This window comes from Aedes aegypti, chromosome 2 (assembly GCF_002204515.2).
Source record: "Aedes aegypti strain LVP_AGWG chromosome 2, AaegL5.0 Primary Assembly, whole genome shotgun sequence".
Classification (NCBI taxonomy): Eukaryota; Metazoa; Arthropoda; class Insecta; order Diptera; family Culicidae; genus Aedes; species Aedes aegypti.
Window position 1 is genome coordinate 125,769,804 of NC_035108.1, and position 10,359 is coordinate 125,780,162.

Here is a 10,359-nt window from a genome sequence, read left to right on the forward strand (position 1 = left end):
GTCTCGGGTCGGTCAATAGATAGGGGGGACGTGATATGGAACGAATTTTTCAGAAGTTTCGAATCATTATCGAACATTTGCAAAAAAAAAGTAAAATGCAATGTAATTCAATTGCATTTAAAACTACCTTAAATTCTTAAGATTTAAAATCTTTGGTTTATTGATCAATTCGAAGCTATACAAAGAATTTGCAGTCCTCAAGTTATGATTTGATTAAGGGGGCAGGATCCGTCATTGATTTCAAAATTTCCAACGGCAGTTTTGTCGTTCAAAATTAGGAAAATTTACAGGAAAATGTGTTTACTGTATTCTATTCTCCAAACGAAACACAGAGAACACAGTTTTATCGAACTTTGCAGAAGCAAATCTCGAATTTTAATGAACCGATGAAGCGAAAATTGAATGGGTTGTGTACTACATTATAGAATTATAGTGATTAATTTTTTGCATCGATATAAGGAGTGGTTCTTGAGATTTGCTTCTTCAAATGGATAGGATGATTAGGGGCCCAGATAGCCGTAGCGGTAAACGCGCAGCTTTTCAGCAAGACCAAGCTGAGGGTCGTGGATTCGAATCCCACCGGTCGAGGATCTTTTCGGGTTGGAAATTTTCTCGACTTCCCAGGGCATAAAGTATCTTCGTACCTGCCACACGATATACGCATGCAAAATGGTCATTGGCATAGTAAGCTCTCAGTTAATAACTGTGGAAGTGCTCATAAGAATACTAAGCTGAGAAGCAGGCTCTGTCCCAGTGGGGACGTAACGCCAGAAAAGAAGAAGAAGATGATTATGATGACGTCAAGTGCGGCCTTAAACCTGTGAATAGGTGTACGACAATAAGGAAATTATCCCGCTTATGTTCACGTGATATATGGACATAAAAACACCGATTCTAGACACCCACGCCAACTAACTTTGCTAGCAAATTACCAGATATTAGATAAGATTGATGCTGAAAAGTCGAATTAATATTCCGTCAACCCCTACCCCCGGGAGTGAGACATTTCTTTTTACACCTTTTTCTAATAAGGTACCCCGGGGCAAGTGAGAATCCGGGGTAAGTGGGGCGTTTCGTCATAGCTCAACTAGGAAAAGTTTTTCATGGGGGTATTCTTCTAGAAAGTTGAAGATACAATGACAAGGAATGTATTTAGTACTAAACATATTGTTATTTTATTACCATGTGGTTCATGTAACAGTTGTCAGTTCAGCGCCATTTTCAACTTGCATGACAAATTGTGACACGTTTCACGTCTTGCATTGACTCGCAAAAAAATAAATGTGTTTTAAATCGTGTTTCCATCCGTAAGCTATAATTTTTAGTATTATTACAAGCTGCTAATGATAAACCAGTATTTTGTTTTCATTTCATATGAAATTTTCGATGGTCTATCTTACCCCAAAATATATTTGTACCTGGGGTAAGTGGGACCTATCAAAACAAAAACCTGAATCAAAACTTTTCGTACACGTTTCATACATTTTGCTAGAGAGTAGCACTAAAACATTCAAACAAATGATTTTTATCAAAAAAGATCAACCTCAAATTACATAATTGCATAAGAGGGAGATTAAAAGTGTAATTATTCTTTATTTTTAATTATTTTTTTATTTTTGAAATACGACTTCAAAATTGAACAAACACACAGCTGAAATTTAAAATGCATCATGAGAACGATTACTTTTCTATGTTATTTGAACTTTATTTGTTATTTCTACCAAATTAAGTAGTGATGGAAAACAATTCCATCCCATAAGGTGGTTTTCTGCCATGCATATAAATAATAACAAAACATATTTATAATTTCGTCAATTATTCATTGTTTATGTGCTACATTTTAATAACCAACTTATAAATGTTATATTTTGAACATGTTTAATTCATCTTTAAGCTTTTATTGAAGAATTTTCAGTTAATATTAAATGTGAGGTGACATACTATTAAATAAAGGGTTTCTTCCTAAAACGTAACGTATTTTATGGTTGATCCCTTATGTACATCAAATATGTACTTAATAATTAAAATCTATGACTTATCAATCCTATTATTGTAATGGTTGACTTACTGATGTGGATTGACGCATGAAACTGGATGTGTCCCACTTGCCCCGCTTAGCGAGGTAACTGCGTCCATTGGCTCATTCTATAACTTTCTTCCAAGGTTTTCACAATTTCGAAATAATTCGATTAGTTTCATGTACACACCAGCAAATATGTTGCCAAAACGTGATTGTGTTGCTGGATTTGAAAAATATTGACATTTGAAAATTTTATTGAACAATTTGTTTGAACTATCGTTTTTTTCGTTCCCACTTGCCCCGCGGTACCTTATTTGTTAAATTACAAGAAAAGATCAAAGTGGAATGGGGCATTTTACTGAAGAATGGACATGGACGACCTCTTCAGAATGCAATAGCATGGGACACGGTTATATGAAAAATTTAGATTCTCGCTCCAGTCCACTTTTTGGATTGCATTTAGGTCCCATAACAACTGTGCAAAATTTCAGCTCGATCGGTGAAAGTATATTTACGCGCCAGCCGTTCAAAGTTTGTATGGGATTTACTATGGGAAAACTTACTTTTGCAAAGAAAAATCGCCAGAGGTCGCCCATTGACCTCTATAAAAATTCTAAACACAGATCTCGATAGGTATTTCTACAATGAACAACATTGCCGAAGACCGCGAAGCAATCCGATGCTTGTACTTACTTGATACTTGATGGGCTACAATTCGCTACGATGAATCTGCGCCGAATGGATGAGTCTTCTCCACTGGGCTCGGTCCTGGGCCAATCGCTTCCAGTCGCCCTGAACGTTAAGTGCCCTTAAGTCCTCCTCAACCGCAAAAAGCCATCGTGTGCGCGGCCTACCACGAAGTCGGCGGCCTCGTCCGGGTTCTCTGTTGAATATTATCTTTGCTTGTCGTTCTTCCGGCATACGGGCAACGTGACCAGCCCAACGCAGCCTGCCGTGTTTTATGCGCTTGACAATATCCACCTCTTTATACACTTGGTACAACTCGTGATTCATGCGACGCCGCCAGATGCCGTTTTCTAGTTTACCGCCGAGTATTGTTCGCAGCACTTTACGTTCAAACACCCCGAAAGCTCTCCGGTCGACTTCCTTCAATGTCCATGATTCATGGCCATAAAGGACAACCGGAAGGATCAGTGTCTTGTATAACGCGAGTTTTGTTTTCGTTTGCAGGCTACGGGACTTCAGCTGGTTACGGAGCCCGTAGAAAGCCCGACTCGCAGCTGCAATACGTCTTTTCACCTCGCGGGTAACATCATTATCGCATGTCACTAGTGTTCCAAGATACACAAATTCTTCCACCACTTCAAACTTATCACCACCTAGCACCATTTCGCTACCACTAACACGTCCGGACCCACGTTGACCACCAGCTATCATGTACTTCGTTTTTGTGGTGTTGATCGTGAGCCCAATCCTCGCTGTCTCCCTCTTGAAAGGCACGAACACCTCTTCCACTGCCCGACGGTCAATCCCGATGATGTCGATATCGTCCGCGAAGCCAAGGAGCATATGAGAACGTGTGATAATGGTACCGCTTCTCTGCACACCGGCTCTCCTGATAGCACCTTCGAGCGCTATGTTAAACAGCAAGTTAGAAAGAGCGTCACCCTGTTTCAATCCATCTAAGGTTACGAACGATGATGAAATCTCGTCCACCACCCGCACACTTGATTTTGATCCATCAAGCGTTGCACGAATCAGTCTAATCAGCTTCGCCGGAAAGCCATGTTCGGACATAATTTGCCACAACTCGTTTCTCTTCACTGAATCGTACGCTGCTTTGAAATCTACAAACAGATGATGAGTCTGCAAGTTGTACTCCCGGAATTTATCTAGGATTTGACGCAGGGTAAACATTTGATCCGTCGTTGATCGGCCCTCTCGAAAACCAGCTTGGTATTCGCCGACAAAGGACTCCTCATACGGTCTCAATCTGTTGAACAGAACTCCAGACATGATTTTGTACGCCGAATTAAGGAGTGTTATCCCTCGGTAATTGGCGCACTCCAGTCGATGCCCTTTCTTGTACAAAGGGGAAATGAGACCTTCCAACCAACTAGTAGGCATTTGTTCTTCCTCCCATATCCTCGATATGATACGGTGAAGGAGTTCGTGCAGCTGCTCGCTTCCGTGTTTGAGAAGTTCGGCCGGGAGCTCGTCCTTCCCAGCAGCCTTGTTGTTCTTCAGCCCATTGATAGCTTTTTTTACCTCATCTAGCGTTGGAGGTTCCACAGCCTGTCCATCGTCATCGATTTGAATTCTGCTACCAGATCCACTTCCATTATTTCCATTCAACAATGACTCAAAGTACTCTTTCCACCTGGCGGCCACCATTGTCTTATCCGTCAGCAAGTTTCCTTCGCGGTCGTTGCACATGGCGGGAGACGGCGCTGTTTTTCTCCGCACACCATTTACGGACTCGTAGAACCGTCGCATGTTGTTCTCTTCCATAGCTTCTTGCGCCTGAGCAATTACTGCCTCTTCATGCTCCTTTTTCTTTCTGCGATGGATCCGTTTTTCGGCTGCCCTTGCTTCCTTGTACCGCTCTCTGCTCTGACGGGTACCAGACACCAGCATCCGGCTTCTAGCCATGTTCTTCTCGTTCGTCATTCTCTGGCACTCCTCGTCGAACCAACCGTTCCTTGGTCTTCGTTGAGCAGTACCTACCACTTCTCGCGCTACTGTGCTCACTGCTCCGTGGACTGACTCCCACAGATCGCTGAGGTTGACGCTTTCGTCGATTTCGCTAATCCGCTCGTCGAGCTTTTGATGGTAGTCCGCTGCTACACCATCTGCTGACAGGCGTTGGATATTGAAACGCAACGATTGTCGATTTCTAGAACTCGAGACGGTTGATAATCGCGCTCGAATTTTGCTTGCAACGAGATAGTGGTCTGAGTCGATATTAGGACCCCTGAAAGTTCTAACATCGATGACGTCGGAAAAATGTCGGCCGTCTACCAGAACATGGTCGACGATGCTTGTAAAAAAAGTTATTAAGCATAGACTACTTGAAAATTTTGCATGATTTTGTTGTTATTGTTATTCCTTTACGTGTTAATCAACGTTGCCTTGCCAATAGGTTTTCATTGAATAGCTTTCTTCACAAGAGTCGGATTGTGTCGCGGTCTTCGGCAATGTTGTTCTTCGTAGAAATACCTATCGAGGTTTGTGTTCAGAATTTTTATAGAGATCAATGGGCGACCTCTGGCGATTTTTCTTTGCAAAAGTAAGTTTTCCCATTATAAATCCCATACAAACTTTGAACGGCTGGCGCGTAAATATACTTTCACCGATCGAGCTGAAATTTTGCACAGTTGTTATGGGACCTAAATGCAATCCAAAAAGTGGACTGGAGCGAGAATCTAAATTTTGTCCCACACTAGAATGCATCCTCCAGATACCAACTTTGTCCTCGTGAACAATTCATTTACCTCTACTACACTTTTCGTGGACTTTTGCGTACCCTTTAATCTCATCTAAGTTTCACGTTCTTTAATTTCGAACTGCATATCTCTTATAAGCTGCGTACAACTTTTTTTTCGCAATTTCGTAAAAGCGTTTTGAACATCACAAATCATGTCGAGAGGTGCTCATCATTATTCTGCGTTTTGTAACAACGAGAACCATCTACTGACATACCGTTCTGATTTGAATTGGGTTGTTTAGTGATGAAAAATTCGCAGATTTTTGTAGCATGATCGAAACAGCACAGTTTTCTAAGTGTAACACGATTTTATTGCGCTTTATTATCTTAATTTTGATATAGTAAATGATTAAAATAGATTTAATTCCGTCGACTCAATGACATTTCTATTTACATAATGACAGCTCGTCCCGGAGTAAAATTTGCCGAGGGGTGATTCAAACGCGATTTCCATACGAAATTCAAACGTATTTTAAAAATAGTTCCAGGGCACGGAAAATTATGAAACTTTGGATTCTGGCTCAGTTTTTAACGTAGAATCAGAATATGTTAAAAACAGGATACCCCTAAACAAGCCAATTCCGGACACTCTACTTTATATGAGAAACGTTTCACACAAAATGTTTCATTTTTTTTTCGTTCAAAAGTACCCATTTTCGAAGCTCGGTTTAATAAGCATTTCGCAAAGATATCTATGGAAGTTCATAATGTTCAACTGATTTAGACGTCTCTTTAGTGGTTTGGTGATTTTAATTGAAGATTTTACTTTTCTATGATTTTCATAACCTGTCCGGAATTCTATTCAGTGTCCAGAATATAAGGCAAAAATAAGGAACCGTCCGGAAAAAGAATCATGAGAAGTCCACATGTTTCTATTTATTTAAAATTATTCATGTTGGGGAATCAAAATCTTCACCCATCATTCGAATGTTAAGAGTTTTCAATAATCAGTGACGCGGTGGTGGAATAATTTAGAATGATTTATTTTATATGCTTTTTGATAAGTTATACTTCACTGAGGCCTTAAGTGTCTGTAATATGAAACAAAACGATAAACGAATAGTTCAAAAATCGTCCGCATAGAGGGTATCACAATCTAACTTTAGCAGTGATGTTCTAGAAAATAAACAAGGACGTCAAAATCACACAGCCTATACTGTTTTATTAGCAAAGAATGATTAACCCAGTGGATAAACTTTTTTTTGGCGGGTTTGGCATTTTTTTAGAACTACAGTATTAGACAAAACAATTGCAACTTTTTCGATTTTCCATACAATATGATCAACTTTGGTAAGCTAGATCTCAGTTATTTATGAACCGATTTGAATGAAATTTTCACAAAACATCAGATATAACTTAAATTTTAACATATATTTTTGATTTTTTTTTTCAATCACGAGTTTATAAGTTATAACGGTTTAACTGAAGTGTAATTTTCGAGGAAAATTTCAAATCTATCTATATCAAAATCTGATAGCCCTACACAAAAACTGTCTTCAGCAAACTTGTTCATCTCGTTAAAATCTACAACTTGCTGAAGATACCATGAAGCTATTCCTTCAAAATGTTTATTTATGTCATTTATAAAAAATCGTCAAAAAATTCACTTTAGTCAAACCGTTACTGCTTTTGAACTTGTGATTGGAAAAATAACAATATATGTTAGATTTCAAGTTATGTCTGATGTTCTGCCAAAATTTCATTTAAATCGGTCCATAAATAACTCAGATATAGCTTATCAAAGTTGGTCATTTTGTATGGAAAATCAAAAAAGTTTCAAATGTTTTGCCCAATACTGTATGTCAGATAACATTTTTGTCTGATCTGTCTGCCTGTCTGCCTCTAGCGGAATTTGTTTTTTAGTATGACGCATAAACATTAAGAAAGAACGAAAAATCTGAAACCAGTGCAATTTTTGAACCTTAATATCTCAATCGCATTCGCAAAAAATCGAATGATCAAATTTTCAGGCAACATAGAACAAAACTAGATGAAACGGATGCCAAAATTTCGGAGAGGTATATTTTGGTGTTTATGAGATATTTCCATTTCTTAAAGTTTTTGTTTCATGACTAGTTATTTCTATAAGTCGATGGTCTTTTTAAAATTGATTCATGGAAATTTAACTGTATTGGAGTGTACAATAGTTATAAAAATAGAAATATCAAAAATACACCAAAATACACCTCTCTGAAATTTTGGCATCCGTTTTATCTGATATGGTTCCATATTGCTTGAAAATTTGAGCTTAAGATTTTTTGCGCTTTTAGTGATATCAGTGACTGTGGCAGCACCTATGTATGATCCCGTTCATCATAAATATTGAAAGTGATTCGAAACAATAGGCGAGATTAACAAATTGAGAAAAATCAGAGCAAAATACTGAAACAAATTTTTTAGATTTGTATGGATAAAATTTAGTAGATAGTTCGCATTATTATTAAAGTTCAAAGCTTTAAAAATTAAATGAGGGCTTCAAGGCTCAAGAATCCGTCATTCAAACATCAAAAATTATAAACCAGTTTTTTCATTTGAATTTCCAGAATTCTTTATAAGAAACATCCAGATAGTTAAGGCTATCATTGTAAATTTTCAAGAACATTGCTTTGGGTTTGAGCAAAAAAAAAAACTGGGTTAGAATTTTTTTTTCTCTTGACGCAGTAATTATACATTTTAATTAAGAACCTTACCCAGAACATTAACTGTAATTGTTTTTAAGGAAATTGTCCCTTATCTCTAAATAAATAAAAACAAAGAAAAAGGCCCCCACAAGACTTTGGCCTCGGACCCCACATTTGTAAATCTGAACCTGTACACTGATAAAAATCCACAAGTTTAATCCGTGTGTTTAAAATTACGGATCGTTTCATGCACGTTAATATCGATTTGTAGTGGTTTTCTTGCAAACTTCGTGTGTGTTACACATTAAATTCGTTTGTTTTGCTTTATGAACTGATTCAACAATCGACAACAAGGATTCCAAGATTTTTTCACATAAGTTCCTGAAGCTTTTCTCTTCAGCACAGACACAGTCTGTGCCTTCAGATTCGTATGCGTCAACCTATGGGCAGTAGCCTGGGACACGGTTATATGCTACCTTAACTTAGCATAGACTGACTACACATATCAATGGTTGCTATTCCGTGATTGACTGAAGTCAGTGAAAATGCACAAAGAATCAACTAGAAGTTCGGCTGGGATTGGCCATAACCTTCTTCAGTGTGCATAATACAGTGCCTCTATTTATATATGGTCAATAACGGCGCCGGCCACGTCCTTGCAGTCAGGTGGGATTGAGGGAAGGAAAGTTAGTGTGTAACCTTTGCTATTTGGAGACCGTGTTTGCCTCTGCATCTCCACAAAGGTTACTGGGAGGGATGTTTGTTAATGGGGAGGATCGTTGGGTCACAGGATTAACTTTGATAAGCGATTAGACCATGATAAATAATTATTTGTGAGTTATAAACATGCTTATATGTAAATATAATATTTTCATTTGATATGATCAATATCTATGTAGAGAAAAATGATGCCGACACTTGAAGAGACGAGCCTTTCAAAGTTTGTTGAATACAATGAACCTTACGCAAGTCTACACTAGTAGTGTTGAACCATTCAAAGTTTTTTTAATTACAAAAAATAAGGTAATAAAAAGGAGTTTTGAAAAAGAAAAATTGGTCATAAATAATTTATGAATCAGAGTTTATGTCGACACTCACAGTTCCGAACCTTTCAAAGTTTGTTGAAAAATCATATTAACGTCTCACCGTTGTAGCGATTAAAGGTGCAGTCATACATATCTTATAGATTAGAAATAGTAACATGAAACGAGCTCACCAATAGATCCGTCATCCTTGAGCAGCAACAATCCACTTTCAGCTTTACTTGTTTGCTCGGCTATATAAAAGCACTCAGAGAAAATAGGCGCGCGACCCGAGAGAGAAAACAACTGACGACTGCTCGGGCTTTCTTGACAGCGTCAACGTCGAAAGATCAAAAAGAACTAATCGAACGCGGCACTTTTTCACTTTACTCGACCGATGCGCGACATGTTTGATCCTGCCCTCATCACCGGCCCCCGCAGGAGCAAGCGTCAAGGTCGAAGGATCAAACACAACTAAGCGATCACGCCACTTTTTCACTTTCAATCGACCGACGCGCGACATGTTTGATCCTGCCCTCATCACCGGCCCCAGCAGGAGCAAGCGTCAAGATCGAAGGATCAAACACAACTCAGTAGCCTGGGACACGGTTATATGAAAAATTTAGGTTCTCGCTCCAGTCCAGTTTTTGGATTGCTTGTAGGTCCCATAACAACTGTGCAAAATTTCAGCTCGATCGATGAAACTATATTTTAGCGCCAGCCGTTCAAATTTTGTTTGGGATTCACTATGGGAAAACTTATTTTTGCAAAGAAAAATCGCCAGAGGTCACCCATTGACCTCTATAAAAATTCTGAACACAGGTCTCGATAGGTATTTTTACGATGAACAATATTGCCGAAGACCGCAAAGCAATCCGATGCTTTTGAAAAAAGTTATTGAGCATAGACTATTCGGAAATTTTGCCTGATTTTGCTATTATTGTTATTCCTTTACGTGTTAATCTACGTCGCCTTGCAATTAGGTTTTCATTGAATAACTTTTTTCACAAGTGTCGGATTGTTTCGCGGTCTTCGGCAATATTCTTCATCGTAAAAATACCTATCGAGGTCTGTGTTCAGAATTTTTATAGAGGTCAATGGGTGACCTCTGGCGATTTTTCTTTGCAAAAGTAAGTTTTCCAATAGTAAATCCCTGAGAGAGACTCGCGAAGAGGAAAAATATCAACGTCATATGCAGCCCAGATTCCCCTCTCACGAAACGTCAAATGCAGCCCACCGTTTTTATGG